The following is a 19,559-nucleotide window of genomic DNA, read 5'->3' as shown; positions in this document are numbered from 1 at the left end:
AGTTTGATTGAGGTAGCATGGGATTTCTTTCTGATAAGGCAAAAGTGTTATTATAAATATAATACAAATATATATATATATATATATATATATATATACACATTATGTACAACAATCTGTTTTTTCTGTCTTTATCTGTGCCACGCTTCAAAGCGGTTTCTGTCAACTACGACACAGAGGGCAACATCACAGATTCCTCCTCCTCCATGTCAAAAAACAAGCTTAAAGTTTGACTCACGTTCAGAGTTCTCTTCATCATAGTTGAGTCTTCAAAACTCTAAATCTATCTAACTATATCTAAATTCTCAATGTTTGTCTGTCACTTTACTTCAATCGCAGTCTCCCGCCGCCTCTCTTTGTCTCCCGCCGCCTGTCTTCGTATATCTTCGTCTCTCTCCATTTCCCGCCGTCTCTCTTCGATTCCCGCCGTCCCTCTTCGTCTCTTTTCGTCTCGTTTCGTATCACTCCGTTTAACAGATTACCTCACCCCCTCCATGGTAAATACACAGGATCTACAGTTTCCAGTATTTTCCATTTCGTAAAATGATAAAATACGGCGAAGATATTAAAATATGTGCTTCCATTATTCATACTTCTGAAATATATCTGTATTAACTTTATATCATCGTATGTCCGTGTTTATTGGGTCTTTTTGCATGAAACAAAGACTGGGATATAGTTTCAAGCCAGTACTTTCGACAGAAATACACATATACATCCTGTTGAGCAGGATCTACAGTTTCCAGTATTTTCCGTTTCGTAAAATGATCAAATATGGCGAAGATATTCAAATATGTGCTTCCATATTTCATACTTTTGAAATGTATTAAATTTATATCATCGTATCTCCGTGTTTACTGGGTCTTTTTGCATGAAACAAAGACTGGGATATAGTTTCAAGGCAGTACTTTCGACAGAAACACACAGCAATGTTGTCCGGACTGTTGTTTTTATGCGGCACCGGCTTGAACAGGTCATGTGATCTGATCACGCCGGCGTGACGGTCGACTCCAAAGGGTTAATATTAAATACATATAAGTATTTTTACAACTTGTATTTAGAAATACTGTAATTATTGATGCATACATGTGTTCATCCATTCAATGTGGCATCTGCTATAATGGGGTTAATGTATGATATTACTTAATAATACAATACATTATAATATGATATGATTTAGTTTTATTCATTTCTTATTTCATAGTTTCTCATTATTAATATTTTTTATCGCTCATCTTATTTTTGATTTTATTAATCTGTGTGAATCTGTGCTGTCCTGTTTTTCACTCTCACCCTGTTGCTGTTTGAACTACTGAATTTCCCCACGGGATTAATAAAGGTCCATCTTATCTTATCTTAATGTATAAGTTGATTTACTTCAATCTACTGTACAATATTACAGGAAATATACTGCATAAAGCAAACTATATACTTTATTTGATCTAAAATATTGATGTTTCTACAACACCCATTGTGTATTTTGTGAATGAAGCGCCATCTCATGGTTAAATCCTGTAATTGAACAAATGGGGAAATTGGGCAACACCCTCTAGCAATTTGGCAACACCCCCAGCCACTGGCATCTGCTGGGCTTTTGACTGGGACACACCCATTTGAGTCTAATCTGGAGTGCTACATCTGTATTGATTCGTGTTCACCAACACGATTTCCCCCTTTTTTTCGTGTTGCACAGCATAATTTTAAAAGCAATGTATTTCTACTGGTAATGTGTTTCGTGCCTGCAGGCTGCAGCACGTCTTTTTCTCCGGTCGGGTCATGGAAGACCGGAAGCTGTGTGGTTCATAAAAACATGTTCTTACTCAATATCAAGCCACAGTTATTGCTTTTATTTTAAATCGTATAATTTCGGACTTTTGTTGTCGTCTGTGAGGAAAATAAATGGGGCTCAGAGCCTCAGGATACTGAAATATGTATTTTTTAAATCTTTTTTTCCTTCTAATTTGTTATTCTTTTTAAAATAACACACTGTTATTTACTCACCAATAACACACAATTATCCTTGCTTTTATTTATTGGTTTAATTCCATAATCTCGGGCTTTTTTGGCGTCCGTCAGGAACTGAATTTCAAAATAAATATAACCGGAAACAGACGTAGGGATTCCGAGCGATTACCCAAGATCCTCAGCTATGGTTTTAAGCTCGCTGATTGGATGTGTTAGCCGCAATGCATGCTGGGATTTGGTGTTTATATTATATGAAATCCGGAAAACATTTTAAAAGTATAAAATAATACTTAATTCCCAGTGCTCTTGCTTTTCTCTTTGAAAGTTATCACATAACGGCATTGTAATACACGGTTCGGCTGCATTACATATTACAGATCTGCCGTAGTTCTTTATTTAGAGAGCCCTGATGAGAAGACCTTTGGAAAAACTGGAAGAAATGGCGCCGAAACTGAATACTTGACGTGGATCATAAATATATCAACAATTAAACAACATCTTCGATTTCTCTTCACACAATACGTCTCCTTGCAGTATCAACACTAATTCGGCTGACTTTTACATTTGATCTAATTTATAGATAGGTTATATTTACACCATAACGGTGCACAGCTGATAGAAAAGGACTGTCGTTTTCAAAGATATTACTGATTTTCTTTGAATGTAAGAATGTAAATACTGAGTCTGAAATAGTATAGCAATATGCTGTAAAATGATGTGAAAGCATGCATAAAACTATACATCAGAAGCGAACCTCCTCTCTATCCCCAAGAAAACCAAGCTCCGAACCTGGGGGGACAGAGCCTTCTTCATCGCTGCCCCCACCCTCTGGAACTCCCTCCCACAACACATCAGAGACTGCACTGACCCCCCCACTTTCAAAACACTGACCAAAACACACCTCTTCAGACTGGCTTTTAATCTGTGAATTATGCTGTATTGCTGTTTTAATAACTTTTAAATGTTATTTTATCTTGTTCTAATAACTTTTAAATTCCATTTTATCATGTTTTATCACCACTGTAAAGCGTCTTTGAGCACCTGGAAAAGCGCTTCGAAATGCAATGTATTATTATTATTATTATTATTATTATTATTATCTTCAGATGTTGTACATACACACTAATAATACAAAGTTATTATGGCTGTGTGCACCTTGTGTGCACCTCCTAGTGGTTAAAGCACGTTATTGAATTATTGTTTTTATGTGTTATATTTGATTAAAAAAATATTAAGAGTACATACTTTCATAGGGGGAAAGTATAAATATAGAAATATAGAATATAAAAATTCAAGAAGATACTATAAGTGATCTCTACAATACAACAGTTTAGTGCAGGATGTACACAGATATTAATAGGAGGAGGTGCAAAACAGAAAAACGGATTAACCTTTATTTAAACATTAAATATTAAATATTATGCTTGACAAAGTAATTAACGCCTAATATATTGCTTTCCTGCAATGTTAACTATGTTGAAGCACTTATTTTAACTGATATTATACACATTAATTATACTCTTATGTATGTAGATAGAATAAGAAATGTGCAGAATATAACAGTTTAATGGTGGAGGTACACACATATTGATAAATGTCTTGTAATGCACTGTTGAGGAACCTGTGACCCAAGTTTTTCATTAATTGCATAACTACACCGTAGTTGTGTATGATATGTCAATAAACCTTTGAAAATCTTGAAAGGGATGTGCAAAATAGCCATAATATACAGTCTTTAATGAACTATTAGTAGAGAATAACGAGTAATGAATATACTTTATTACTTGTTTCCATTCATGTCAATTGCAGATACATGTTTAGTCTTCTCAAGCACCAACTATCAAATATCTCTCCTGATTGTTGGCACTTGATAATCACCTTACCTGAATTGTACTCAGGTGTAGCTAAAGTCTGATTTAAGGGTTGTTTATATTTCACATAATTAATCAGAATCTGCAAAGTAACTCAAATAGATGCAGTGGAGTAAAAATACCAGGTTAACCTCTGAATTGTAGCGGAGTAGAATTACAAAGTAGCAATGAGCTGTCATGTGGGTATACGGCATTAATATAATGCTGCGCATTATGGACACAAGTGATTTTCACCCATTTATTAATTATATGTTTTACATTTGATAACACCAATGTGTTTAATAATGGCAACTTCTAATTGTGGGAAAAACGAAAACGTTCAGTAGAGACGTCCCATAGAACATTTTGCGAAACACAATAGCCAGCATGTGTAGTTCTGGAGGGGTGTTCGATTCCAGTTTTGGATAGTCTGGCGTGGTTTCGTTCCATTTCACACAGCTGTTTGACCCTCTGCATAACCTTACGGGAACTGTAGTCCTAAACGATAGCTGGGGATTATGGGTAGCGTAGTGTCTTCGGCCATCCTAAACTCAGAAATGTTGACAATCGCAATGATGCTCGAAATGTCCCTTATAGGCCTACGTCTGTTTCCGGTTATTTTTATTTTGAAATTCAGTTCCTGACGGACACCAAAAAAGCCCGAGATTATGGAATTAAACCAATAAATAAAAGCAAGGATAATTGTGTGTTATTGGTGAGTAAATAACACTGTGTTACTTTCAAAAGAATAACAAATTAGAAGGAAAAAAAGATTTAAAAATACAGATTTCAGTATTCTGAGGCTCTGAGCCCCATTTATTTTCCTCACAGACGGCAACAAAAGTCCGAAATTATACGATTTAAAATAAAAGCAATAATTGTGGCTTGATATTGAGTAAGAACATGTTTTTATGAACCACACAGCTTCCGGACTTCCACGACCCGACCGGAGAAAAAGACGTGCTGCAGCCTGCAGGCACGAAACACGTTACCAGTAGAAATACATTGCTTTTAAAATCGTGCTGTGCAACACGAAAAAAAGGGGCAAATCGTGATGGTGAACACGAATCAATAGATTAAAAATCGTGTTGGTGAACACGAAATGCCGTGAGACTGGGTTGAACCATATGGTTGTAACGGTTCTCAGACGCGGAGGGATACTGACTTGTGAAAAAGTAACTACAATTATACCCGGGATATACGCTCATTATATCACGACTAAGAAACATCAGATTGCTTGATTTGAATTGTCCGTTTTATAAACATGTACTAACTGTGCTTACCCCCCCCCCCCCAAAAAAAAGTTGTACAGCGAAGTGATGTACATGTTATGTTATAAAGCCATGGAGGGCGGGAGTTTATAAACCAAAGAGTAACCGCCCTTACGGGACGCTGTAATAAGTAAAGCGAACGCACCCGCAAGGACACCTGGCCTCCTATTGGTTGAGGGATTTTGACAGGATTGTTGCACAAAAGTTTCGAGCGCGCACAGAATAATTATGAGAGCAGAAAAAGTTTCGAGCGTGCACAGAATAATTCTGAGCAGCAATATATCTGAGTGCAAGTGTACAGTTTGAGCACAAGCAGAGCAAATCTAAGTGCAAGCAGGCACTATTTGAGTGCGAGGGCACTATTTGAGTGCGAGGACAGAGTTTGAGGGAAATAAATAAAGTAACATAAAGTATGCTCTCAAATTTAAATACCACGCTCTTGAATACAGATAGGGAATAACCCCCATAGTTGTGCGGCTGCCTCTGCTACGTCTGTCCGTAAAGCAGCCGCTGCTGGCATTATTCATACTACGCAGGATCCTATCTCTGGAACCCATTGGTCGATTTGGGTGATTGACACCTTTTTTGAAACTTTAGAGCCAATAGAATGGAGGGAGAGTTAGTAAATCCCGCTTTTAACTTACGTCAAGGAGAGAGAGGCATTAGACACCCTGAGCCCCGGACTGCACAACTTTATACCTACTCTGCGGCCATGAATGTAATGATGGATTATCAACAACAATTCTAAAGTGACAAAGAGACATTGGATTAACCTTGAGCAGCGTTTTTATTCCCTTGAACACGACTTTTGATCACAAAACAGCAACGGTAAAACATAATTATTGTTATGGTTCAGAACACTGTTGTTGTTTTCTTGCTCTGTTCTGGCTGATAGCTCAGTGAGTTTGTGTCCTACAGTGATGATACTTATATCAAAATAATCTGTGGAGTATCAGCTTTCAGCTGATATTTAGTTTGTGCAGAACATATTAAGTTTTAAAGATCGTTTTTGCTAGTTAGCACCGGAAGTCGCATCCGCCTGTTTTCACTAAGGGCTAATGCTAACGCTTCTTGTGAGACTTGTGTTTTGTTTCGGTAAAAATGGCTCATATATTCAGGTTGCTGAGTTTTTCCCGTTATTTGAGTATAAGACATTCATAGGTTTTTAAATATTAAGAAGCCCCCAGACGCTGTCTCCTGCAGTGACGCGTTTTTCCCCGGTATCGGGGGGGGCCGGGCTTAAGAGTCTTTCATTTTTTGTAAAGCACTTTGAATTGCCTTATGTTGAAAAGTGCTATATAAATAAACTTGCCTTGCCTTGCCTTGCCTTGCCCACATTTATTAACAATACCGTGACCTGTAACAGGGCACATTCTCACCTTACATGGCAAATAGACTCAAAATTATGACAGGTCAACTCAGTACTTTGGCCAGAATTATGTTAGTGAGAATTTTGAGGAATTCCACGTCTTGGTAGACCAATGAAAGGCAAATGTGTCAAAAAAGCAAGATGAAAAAGAGACGGGCAGATGTCCAGAAAAGCAATATTCTTCAGTCCTTAACCACCAAAAAAAATAGATGTGGTTTCCCCTAGACAGGTTTAGTTATTTTGAGATTAGTACATCACCCCAGGGCAGGACATGTCCTGTCTGTCAGTCTGTTGGATGTGTTATGATAATGGATTTCCACCCTGAGTGAAAATAACACAACTGAACGTGCCTGACAGAGAGGTAAAAAATAGAATGTGTTTTAAAAGAAAAGGATGGCCAGCTAATGTTTCTACCTAAAGGGGCATTTGTAGGGACATACAAAAAAGCCTTGGGAGATGATGAATTGTGCTTTATATGTCAGTATAAAATGCAATTTCAGTTAATCACTTTTATAAACCTATTAATGAAGCAAGCAATTAATTCAAACACACGCTGACATCTGCTGCAGGTGTCCCAGATATATTTTTTACCTCTACATTTGTCAGGTTAGGATTTGCTCCAATTCACACACTGAAAGGAGGAAATGCTTAATGTCTACTTGAAGAGTATATAATATGCTAACTTTCAGGTTCATATATGTTCTACTGCGACAGGTCTCCATGCTTTAATGTTCAAAAAGCTCTTTATTTTTCTCATACTGCCTGTGCTGCAGCACCTCTTTTCACCCTCTGTCTGAAACCAGAGCCCAGTCTGCTCTGATTGGTTAGCTGGCCGGCTCTGTTGTGATTGGTCAACAGCTTAGAGATGCCCTTTGCCTATCACGTATAATGTGTAATCCTGCTGCTTAAGAGAAACTCCGTCTGTAGCATAAAAGCTGAATGCAACGGGAGAAACTCCCTCTGTAGGGGACTTTGGGATTTTGGTTTGCAGACCATTTACATGCATAAAAACCCATAGAACACACTACAGAAAAGGCAAAACCCCAAAAGCATAAAAGGGCCTTTTTAAGAAGAAAACTTGGTTTCCATCTTTCACCTCAAGTTTCCTTTTTCAATATTCGAATAAGTAAAAGGAAAAATATGTCACTTCTTCTCTTTTATGAATTTAATTATATATTATTGTAATGCATTCCCTGACCTCCAATGTTTCAGGGTCAAAAACTGATTTTAAAACACCTTACATTCAGCTTTTATGCTTTTCAGAACACCTAACCCTAGCAACTTCACATCCATTTATTTCTGAGCAACACAATCCAGCAGAGGTATTCACCCTTTAATAAGATAATGCACTTTCCAAAAAGTGTTTATCTCGTCCACCATTGAATTAATTTGCCCGTATCTCAAGACTGAAGGACCATTTAACAAATCCTCTTTTGATTCTAAGTGGCTCCTTAATGCATTGGTCCCTTCTTGGTGCAGCCATGTTCAATGAATCCTTCTGCATAATGCATGATTACATTAAACAATCCAATAAATTGATATGGAGTCTCTGGCTACGGAAGGACTCTTTTAATGGATATAAAATGGAGTTACACCACTCCTGTATGAATCATTTTTCACTTATGGTTTAAAAAGGTAACATGCTAGGTCTGGGTGACACTTTTATTTATAGTTGGCCATTGCACGGCACATCTCTAGCTTATGATTGTGTCCATTATAACTTAAAAGTGGAATGATAATTACAGTATAGCAGGCCATAGAGTTGGATAAGGCTTATTAACACCTTCCATATCAATCAAGTCAATATATAGTTGTCCCAAATTGTTTACTTGGATTAAGACAAATTAAACATTGAAGTAAATGATACTAGTTTGTTATTTTTAGAGTTAATTCCAAGGTCAAATGTATCATTAATGGGTCTTAAACATATTGTCTTCAGTGATTGTAATTTTATGTTAAAAGTCAGATTTTAGATGCTTTCTTCATATTTGTCCTTGTTTATGATGCAAAAGGAGCTGCTGTGATGCAAAAAAAAATAAAATTATTGTTTTAATAGTCTGGTCTTTACACCTCTCCTTCGCTCCCTTCACTTGCTGCCAGAATATGCTTCAAGACACTTGTACTGGCCTACCAGCAGGGCCGGACTGGGACAATAATGGCACATTTCCACTGCAGCGGGGTAGCCCCGTTTAAGCATCCTAAAGCGTCCTCGCTCAGGCCTCGGGCTGCCTTGCTGGCCATCCAAGGCCGTGGCACATTTCCATTACAGTTTAGGACCTGGGGTAGCAACGCAGTGTAGGCGGGGCGATCGGCTTTGTTGTTCCGTCGAGCTCCCGCTGGATTTTATCATCCCCAATGAGATGTAGGAACGTCGTCACCTCCTCAGTCGACCACGGTGTGCTTTTCTTTGACGTTCATTGTTGTAGCTCCTCCGTTTACAAAAATGCTGTGTATAAAAATGCTGCAAGCTTGCTTCTATATATATATGCGACGCTAGGGATGATCTCGCGTGCGATCTTGTGACAATTCTCTCTGACCAATCAGCAGTCGAGAGTGTTGACGTCACTAGTTCAGCCCTGGCCCTGGCCTGATAGAACCACGATTTTATGGGGCCGTAAAAAGTACCCGCTAGCCGGTTCTATGCTATATGGAAAGGCCACCAAAAACTGGCCTGGCCGCTTAAGGACGATTAAGGACGCGTAAACGGGGCTACCCGCTGCAGTGGAAATGCGCCATAAGTCAGGCCGGGATTTATACACCCAGCCAGCCCAGGCCACTACCAGTTTGTTTTTGTGCCATTTTGCTGGATTTATTTGTCAATATTTACAGCGTTGCTGCCCAGAGTGATTGTCCTATACTTTAAATCTACTACCCAATAATAAACATACGGAGATGGGTCACCATTTAAAAAAATGTGAAAATATATTTAGGAACCTATCCATGTGAACATATTTTAAGTGGGGGTGGACCTCAAATTCTCTAGATTTTTTTTATTTTGGAGTTAAATGCATCAATCTGGTGCATTTTGAGGGGGAAATAAAGAGACTAGATCTATGGGAACACCCATAGGAAACAGAACTGTATACATTTCAACAATCATAAATCATAAGAAAATGGCCATAACCAATAACATACCATATCCAATATGAAAAGACATTGAAACTTATTGGTTCATTTATAGTTGTGAGTGTGTCCGGGCTCCTGAATCAGCCTCTCCTGTCTCCCTCCTCTCCTGTCTCCCTCCTCTCCCTCCAAAATTAGTCTTTGCTGCTCTTTGAGGCAGCAGCAAAGACTGATTTTAGCTCTCAACAAGTTTTAAAAGTGTATCTTACCTTTTTTCACCTAGTTTTTTTTAAATTATTATTCATGCATATTTTACTAATCACTCCCCCCTCAAATGGAAATATGTGTTTACATAAATGGTGACCAAACCGTTTGAGACCCACTGAGAACTTAGACTAAGTTAACTATCTAAACACTCAGAGTCCTTTACCTCACCTGAGCTGTAGTTATCAGCCTCTCAGTCTGACAGCAGAGGACTCTCCTCCACCTTGTTGTTGAAACCAGAGGTGGGGACTCGAGTTGCATATTTTTGGACTTGAGACATGCTTGACTAACATTGATAAAAGACTTGACTTGACTTTGACTTGGTATTCATGACTTGAGACTTGACTTAAGCTTGAGACAAATGACTTGAAAGGACTTGACTTTTTAAAATTAAATATTTGCGTTTGTATTGAGATAATACGTTTAGTTTTTTCTAAATGCCCACTAGTAGGCAGGAGTGTCAGTTAACATGGCAGCCGCTAGCGTTACTCCAAATATAGTCAAGTTTGGATTCAAGGATTATGTTGTCGATGACGGTAATAAGAATAGAACAGCGGTATGCAGGGTATGCAGGGTCTGCACCTTTCCTGAAAGTGTGTTATGTAGCACCCTATGTTGTTAAAAATTGCATTCTAATAGCGGAATTTGACGGTGTTAGGTAGGCCTATACAAAAACCTCTGGCGGTTCTAGTGTTAAGGTAATTAGGTACAGTAGAAGCCCTTTTTTATCAGTAACGAATTTAGCAGTTGAATATAAAAGTCAACTAACTGAGGGTCACTTACAATGACAGTGTTGTGTCTAACTGTAAGCTTGTCACTGATGCCCCTTTCACACCAACACGTTTTCAGCTCCGGCTCCGAGCTGGAGCCTGAAAAGTGCCGGTTTTTCCTGTTCACACCGCAGCGGCGCCGCCTCTTAGCTCCGGAATCCGGTTCACTTCCAGCTCCAAAAAATTGTCGGTCTAGAGGCAAGAGCTTTGGAGCTAAGAGGTGGCATCGCTTACGTCTCTCTTACGGTACGTCCACACAGCAGCTTCAGAAGAAACTTCCACCGCTTCCAACGCTTCTCTGACCATTGACTTTGAATGGGGATGACGTCACTTTGCCTCGCTTTTCGCCGAACTGCATTGTGGGGGAGCGAAGATTTCCAGGATGTCCAGGATCTCCAGGATTCAAAAGTTGAGCAATGTTCAACTTTTGAAGCTGAGCTGGAAGCGCCAGCCAATCAAACACGTTTATGCAAATCTGAAAGTAGAAGCGCTAGCCAATCAAACCGCGTGTAAGCAGGGAGAACCAGACCGCAGTTCATTTCCTCATATTCCAAACGAGAAATTACGGTAGCAAATCACCCGGTTCTTTACGACCAGAACTATTAACGGGATAAAAACCGGAGGAACCAGGCATGGAGGGAGGTGGCAGAGACAGTGGGTGAAACTGGTAGGTTTTCGCCTGTTTGGGGAGTTTATATATATATATATATATATTGCTCGCATAAAATCCCCGGGGTTTTTTGCTTTGTATGTCGAGGGCGGGAGATTCATGTGATTGGTTGTTGTTCGCATTGCTCGCAAAAAATCCCCAAGCTGTCAGACACGCCCAGCTCCAAGATTTTCAAGATTTTTGAAAAGCTGCTGTGTGGACGTACCGTTACGTCGAGGCGTGTAGGAAACTAAACCCACCTCCCCTGAACATGGGTCGACTGCAGGGGCGTCGCCTGGGGTAGGCGACGCCGACCCCAGGCGACCCCAGGCTTTAGCCCCGGATGTTTTTTCTTTAGCCCCGGACAAATTCTCCCTCAATAATATAATACATTAACCTACTTTACCTATAGGACGGACGGCAGAATTGTAATTTCCCATGTTCAGTGAATGCAACACAGAGGCAAGACGACGCCACCAGACCAATCAGAGAGTTGCATGGAAATACCTCTCGTACCTCTCCTCTGTGACAATGTTTAAACTTTAAACTGTCAGCCCCGGACGCGGAGATTCTGAAGATGGACATTAGACATTTCTTTAATAAAAAAGATGACAATTCTCAAGTGGTGGGTCACACAACAACCCCAGAGCCACCACCGGAGCCAGGAGAACAAGGTATGTACCTGTCAGTAAACTTACAAGTTATGTCAACATGTAAGCAAAGCATCAATTATAGCTACGTTGACGTTACTTTGAATCGCGCGGGTAAGCTAAACCGTTAGCAAGTAGCTATAGCTAGCCAGATATATTAAATAAACACTTTGTCATACAATCTAAATGTTGTGTTGTTTAGCGTTACTTGGTGATTTCAAAGAAAGCTCTCTGGGAAATGTTGACTTACTGTCAGTGTTCGACATGAAGCTAGAAGCTACCTTACATTACACAGTTGATCCTGAGTCCTGTCAGTTAAAGTGTTTCATAGTTAGCTTAGCTAAGCATCAACCTAGCACTGAAATATATATGGATGTTATGTGACAGTATTTCTGAGAAAAAGTCAGCTGAAATGGTGGCATAGTTGCCACTGCTTTACGTGTAGACAGCATGTTTGAACGTATTTGCAGCAGTAAATGTGGCTGTCTGACCACTGACGTTGCCATAACAACACCTGCATTTAAATGTGCAACCTCTTTTTGTGAGAGATGTTTGCATGAAAATATAATTCTTCTGATTGATATTTCCTATTGACAGCTAGTTTATATGTGAACATTATGAGATGGACAGCCAGCTAACAAGCTTTGTATACAAATATTTCAGATCAAAGCCAATCCAGTGGGGCTCCTGAAAGGGGGCAAGGGACACTATGCTCCCAAATATTAAGCCTTGACCCGCATCTTAAAATTGATATGATCAAAAAATGATCTGCATTGTCGGAGGCCTTTTTTCCTCATTATCATGTCAAATTGTACAGCTTTCCTTAGTGTTGAATGCAGAAAGATGACTATATTAGAGTATTAAGTGAAAATTACTATATTAAAGTTTTAAGTAAATATATTAAGTGAATTACTCAAACTGCATTTGTATAGGAATGATTATGTCCTATTGGCAGATAACTACTCTAACAGTGATATCTACAAGAGGTTTCCAATGTAAATTTAACTATTTTCAATTGGTTAGTATTACATTTTGTGACTTAGTTTGGTGACACTCATTTTAATGAAGACAAATGTGTGTATCTTGAAATTCATTTATTTGACAGAGCTGGAAACTGATTGACTTACATACTTGTTTGTGTTTACCTACAGTCATCACAGATGAGCCAAACAGAGTAGAGGATGAAGAAAGGAGAACAGGAGAAAGGGACACACGAGAAGGAGATACAATGAACAGGAACACCAGGGGCCTGTACTACGAAGCTGGTTCAACCTAACCTGGATATGTTTGAGTTAGCCGGTTGGCCTAATCCAAAACATACGCGCTCTCGCTAAGCGGTACTACGACGCGGGTTATCAAGTGGATCGCTCAAGCCAGCCGTGTCCTATCTAGTTAGGTGCGCGTTCACATGAAAGGGGTGGTATCTGGAGCATTCGACCAATCACAAACATGGAGAAGCGCACTGACAGCGCAGTGCGTCATACTTCCTAAATGAAAAGTGAACTATAATATTAGACATATGAAGAAGTTAAACTTTAAACATCCATGACTTAAACACTTGATCCAGGATCAAAGCCACAGAGCTGCACCTACAAGGTGAATACAGCTGGTAAAAGAACAAGTGTTTGAATGCGTACATTAACAGGTTTATGATATCACTGACAAGACACGATCTGACTTTCATTACATTTGACTCAAGTGTTTTGTCAACTTAATGTGCTGCTTAAAATAATACCTCTGCATCCAGTCTGTGACACTGAGTGTTGCACGGCCAGATACGGCTCAGCTGACTCAGATAAGAAAAAAAATATATATGATACATTATGAAGTGATGTGTCGCGTGATGTGTCGACTGTACTTAATGTTGCTCTGATCCGGGTACTTATGTTGTGGCAGATATTAAAGTAAGCTTTCTTAACGCTAATGTTATAATAGTCAGATTGCTCTGAAGATGGGAGGTGATATTCTATTCATGTTCACGTTCACACAGTCGGTGATTTTTGCCGGCCGTCTTTCCTGCAACGGCAGCTTTTCTGTATTTCCTTTCTCCTGTAATATGACTTGATAGCTTTAAACTCCGCACACTGAGCTCTGATTGGTCAGCAGGCAGTGCTTTCACTGAGTTGAGCTCTTAGCCTGCAACCTAACCTGGTCCCGACCAGGTTAGCCGCTAAGCATAAGTTACCATGGAGATCTAGCCTGCTAAAAAGAGAACCAGCTTCGTAGGACCGGAAACCCCGAGTTTTCCCTGAAGTTAGCCGGCTAAGCGAAAATCCTGCTTCGTAGTATACTCCCTTGGACAGACAAGAGTCAATGGGTAACATGACTGATTTAGGGACTGCAGATACAGGGCCAAGGCAAGTGAGACATCACTGCTTTCCATCCAGCATGTTTGGCCAGCAAAAGAGATCATTTCAACCGCAAACGGAAAGAGATGAGGGATTATTATTTCCTCCTTCCATCCCTTTTTTCTGTTTAATCTGATTACTAACAACTTCTAATAATTTGACATAGTTTATGATTTAATTGGAAAATGAAGTGTTTTTAAATAATAAACCCGATTCTGATTCTTTGATTTATTTTTGACATCTGGGTGTTGAGAGATGTATCCATATCTCTTGATGTTGCTCTCAAAGTGCACAAGATTGATGCTGTTAACTTCAACATTTAAAACAAATCTTCCTGGGGGACCCCAGAGGAGGTGAGTTCCCCCCAAAATAGCACTTTATCTCTGCTTATGTAACTCCGGTGTAGTGTCCCCTCGGCAACAGATCACTCAGACCTGGTGATTACTTTCCTGCATTTCAATGGACAGCATATAAAAAGGACACGTGAGCTGCATTGCTTAAGAGATCCTCACATGCTATCTCTTTTACAAAATAAGTGTCCAGTCAACAACAAAACATCAGTGATCGTATAGTGGTAGTATATTTTTCACAAGCAATGTGAAACATTACATTTATACAAACTGGTGTACACAACTCACATACCTGCGTTGATCTCCTGGAGTGTCTCTACTCTTTCTTCTCCACATCGCTTGTCCACCATCAGAGAATGCAAACATTTCAGAAACAGCTAGAGGTAGGGGACAAACAACTTGTTCGCTGGGCATGTCAAAAAGCTCCCTGCTTTGATCAAGACTTTGGGGAGCCTTTCAGCCCCTCTAGCAAAGGGACTGGAAAGCAAGCTTTGAACATGCAGTACCATCTACATGCTGTCATGTTCCAGACACTGCTCTCAACCACTCAGGGCCTGCACAAATACCTGCAGAAAGAAACACTTGACTTGGTGCAGGCAGTAGATTACAAAACAGCAGTTGAGAACACACTGAAAAGTTACCGAAGTAACGAGAAAGCACATGAGGTCTATAACAAGACCAAGGCCCTGTGCAATGATCTTGATATTCCCCAAACTGTGACACAGAGGAAGAAGCATATAAACATGGAAGACTTTGTAGTCGAGGCATCATGTGGAGCAATGTGAAACATTAAACATAAATAAACTGGTGTACAAAACTCACATACCTGCATTTCAATGGACAGAATAAAAGGACACGTGAGCTGGGTTCTGGTGCTCAGATGAGCTATTGATGATCACATTGATAAATCATATAAAAGAAATAGCCAATCACACAAACATGTTGCTGTGACTGTGAGCATTAAACAATTAACATTAAACTAAACAAACACAACAGTACGTTATTGTCCTTATAAAATAAAAACATACATTTTGTCCACCGAGATAATACAGACACCTTACCCTCAAGAGATCCTCGCGTGCTATGAGAATCTCCCACAATCCATTGCCATAACAAAGCTAATGCAGGCACACGTTTGTGACACCAGATGGCGCAATTGTGTATGTGCGTGTGGGGAGTCTTGCAGTAGAAAATGTGACTGTTGCGCCGCCACTGTGGGCTAAGCCCCGAATGTTTCCAGGTCCAGGCGACGCCCCTGGTCGACTGTCATGCCTGCCAACAATCAGTAGTGCTAAACACACTTTATAAAGTCAGGCAACACTAACCAGGCTTCGTGTGATTCTGTTTATTTGTACCTTACTTTGACCATCCGTTCGCTGTTATTGATCATTGTGGAGAGAGGCAGACGTTTTGTTCTGTATTATAGCAGCTATCGGATGGAATCAATACATGGGCTGCACAGGTTTTCGTGTCCGACTATCACAAGTAGAATCATAATAAAAATACGCCGGTAAAATGCGCCTGTCGAAAACGGTTTATGCCACAATAGGATAGCAAGTAGTCAGTTTAGCTTCGGTTGCTATGCTAACATCACCCATTTTTATACCAGAGAAACTTTCATAACAGCGTTGTGATGCCAAACAGCGTCAATTCAGACTGACACACATTCACTTAAGGGCAACTGGGGTCCCCAGCTGATACATATCCCCAGTCTGGGGATATGTATCAGCTGCTTGTGTGAGTCGGACAGTGAATACTTTAGAGCGGCCGCTGCAGTGTGAGCTAACCGGGAGCTAACGGGAGAATAAACTCCCGTGGAAGAGCAGCCAACACTGCAGCGGTGGGTAAATGCCGCAGAAACACATTAATAAACAATGAACCACGGCACTCTGGAGAAAAGCATAAGGTTGTAGAAGTCGTTATTTAATTGAATCTGGCTTTGTGTGATTAAAAGCAACACGATCATCGACCCGACGCAATTCCCCGTTGTTGTTGTTGTGAGCGCCGTAACGCAGTTGGGGAGCAAATCAGCGATGTAAACGGTGACGTCATGACGCAGCAGCGGCAGCACCAGTCGGGCTCTGGGCGGTGTGAACAGAGCAGGAGCAGAAAAGGGAAACCGGAGCTGAACCAGAAAAGCTCTAGCTCGGAGCTAGAAAGGGAAAAGCGTTGGTGTGAAAGCCGCATCAGAGTAACCTACAGTTAATTTAGCTGCTGGAGAAAAAAGATCAGGGGGGCAGGGGGGGAGAGAGCTGTGGTTGATGGGCCATTAGTTGTGTAAATACACAGCTGAGAGCTGCCGTTTCATTCAGACTGTTTGAAAAAACGGTAACAACGGACTATTTTTCTTAGCGGATGCATGTCAATTTAAATCAATACATACAACTATTTTTTTAAATCAATAAAAACATTTTCTAAATCCATAAAAGCATTTCAATTAATATTGGGAGTCATGTCGTTACTTTGTTGAGAATGTGGCCATGTAATAAGCGGGATCATTTGCAGCGACTTGTTCCTTATAGGGAAAATAACACCCTTCAGCTGATCAAGATCCCTCCGCTACGCGTTGGGATCCTGATCTGCTGACGAGGCTCCATTAAAATATAAATATTTTTAGTGAATTACTGAGTTTAGGCACGTTAATAACGTTTTAATGAAGTTGAATACAGTATATTCATATGTGTCAGTGATTTAATGTCAATTTGGTGAATATAAACATAAATGATCGTGGTGAAGATGATGATTAAATTAGGATTAAAAATCGAGAGCCGGGCTGCATTTCCTCCCGTTCGTTTTTTTCGACTAAACAACATTATTTTGTTAAATAACAACATGGTGATGTTTTGTAAATGATTACATGTCTCTTATTTAGCACAGAGTATGATATCCGTGACATATGGATCTTAACAAAGTTCCGCTGTACATCCAGCGTACTGTATCTGACTTTATTTCACATGAGCTCCAGTGTGGAACCCCACTGCACCCCTTGGTGGATCAATGGTCTATTGCAGCTGGCTTCATTATAATTACATTTATTTATCACGGGCGAGGTCTCAAGTCAAGCTGGAGGTTTTCCCTTGAGCGAGGGCAGATCACGTACCAATCACGACCCTCACGTTTCAAACTGTCTGAAATGAAGCGCTACATCTGTAGCATATAGCCAAAACTTATCTTTCGATCCCGTTTGAATTGTGCCATGAATTACACATATGATGTTTGTCAATCTTAAAAAATAATTTCCATGTCAAAAAAGTCACAGTTTGTCTTAAAACTGTTGAAATATAAGACTATAAATATACGCAACTAGAAAGACTACAAATCCCAGAGTCGCGTACATTAACGTTACACATTACACTCCTGTTACTCACCGAAACCTTGTAAAGCCGGTCCCGAATGCTGGCTCTTACGGAACCGACTAACTCCCCTTTTGTGTATGTACAGTTCTCAACATGGCCAGATTTGTAGTGATTTTCACCTCTTTTAATACTTTTCACTTCATTCTGAAAGAAAGAGGTGAAAAGTGCTAACGTGACGGCCATCTTGTTGGTGACGTATGCAAGACCAGAGATGTTGTTCATTGAGCGCTTCACACAAACAAATGTGTTACTTCACAGTTTTACGACACATTTTTATTTTTTTGACTTGCAAAATTACCTTTTTTAAATTGACAAACATCATATGTGTAATTCGTTGCACAATTCAAACAGGATCAAAAGATAATCTTTCTCTCTCCATTGACTTCAATACATGATTTTTCCGAAATAAGGTCCCATGGAGGTCCCCATAATGGAGAAATCCCATTGCTTTTTTGTCGAGGGAACCAAAGCGCAGCTTACTCTGGGATTTAGGACACGTCACTGCACCACTTTATATACATGCATAAACTTCACAGCGGGCGGAACCTGTCATAAAGTCCGCGGAAATAAAGCCCACCCATTTAGAGGGAAGATATGTCAATTGTACTGTCATTTGACATTACATTGAGTTACTATAGCGGGCCCTCAGTGAATTTACAGCAGGACCACCAAGCTCTCCCGTCTTCACAGTAACTCGCAGAGACTGCATTTAACCCTTCACATTCCAACAGAAACTGAACAGGCACATTCGATGGATTTATTTCTTTGGAAATGTTATTTTAAATACAATTAAATTAAGTTATTTTGGTAAAACTAATTAAACATATAGGTGCACTCAGTGAGGCCTGACGGCTCATCGATAGATATCTGGCCGTCGATGAGCGTCCTGTTGCCCTACTCAGATTGGTGTGTTCCGCACCGTTGTGTCTTTTCGGCCGTGCCGACACCTTCCGCTGCCGGCAAACTAAATCTCGGATTGGCTGTTCAGCTTAGCGAAACACTATAGGGAACCGCAGTGACGCGTCCTAAAACCCGGATGTAAACTCCTTCCGGTTCCTTCGTCAAAAACGCAATGCAATTTCTCCATAGGATTTTGGAAAATAGCTCGAAATAAGGTCTGTGGTTGACACACATTTAAGAGACGGATCACGTTTTGTTCAGCCGGATAATATCCACATGTCTATCCTACTTTTATAATTTTTGAAGCATAAATCTAGTGGCAAGAAGCAAAATGCTAACGTTATGCTATAAAGGAACTACAGCAGGGTCGCTGCTTCAATGTCACGCCAACTTAAGATCCATATTCAAACATACAGATTGTAAATGGTACAAGTTGAAGCGTTTGTTTGAACAGTTTGCGGGAGGCAGGTACTTGCTTTCAAGCAGAACAGGGCAAACAAACTTAGAGGGAGTGTTTACGTGTTCGGTGTAATGACGTAAAACGGCCTGGACAACTTCTGTAGTCCTATTCAGCCACTTGGTAACAACCATCGTTTTTCAGACACGTAAACTCTTCAAAAATCACCAGCGGGGTCACTGCTGATGTATTTAATGTCGTAGAACAAAACGTGATCTGTCTCTTCAATTTGTGTCAAACACAGACCTTATTTGGAGCTATTTTACAAAATCCTATGGAGAAATTGCATTGCTTTTT

The sequence above is a fragment of the Pseudochaenichthys georgianus genome, chromosome 21 (genome assembly GCF_902827115.2).
Source record: "Pseudochaenichthys georgianus chromosome 21, fPseGeo1.2, whole genome shotgun sequence".
Lineage (NCBI taxonomy): Eukaryota > Metazoa > Chordata > Actinopteri > Perciformes > Channichthyidae > Pseudochaenichthys > Pseudochaenichthys georgianus.
The sequence above is the reverse complement of the archived record's forward strand: the minus strand, read 5'-3'. Positions refer to the sequence as shown.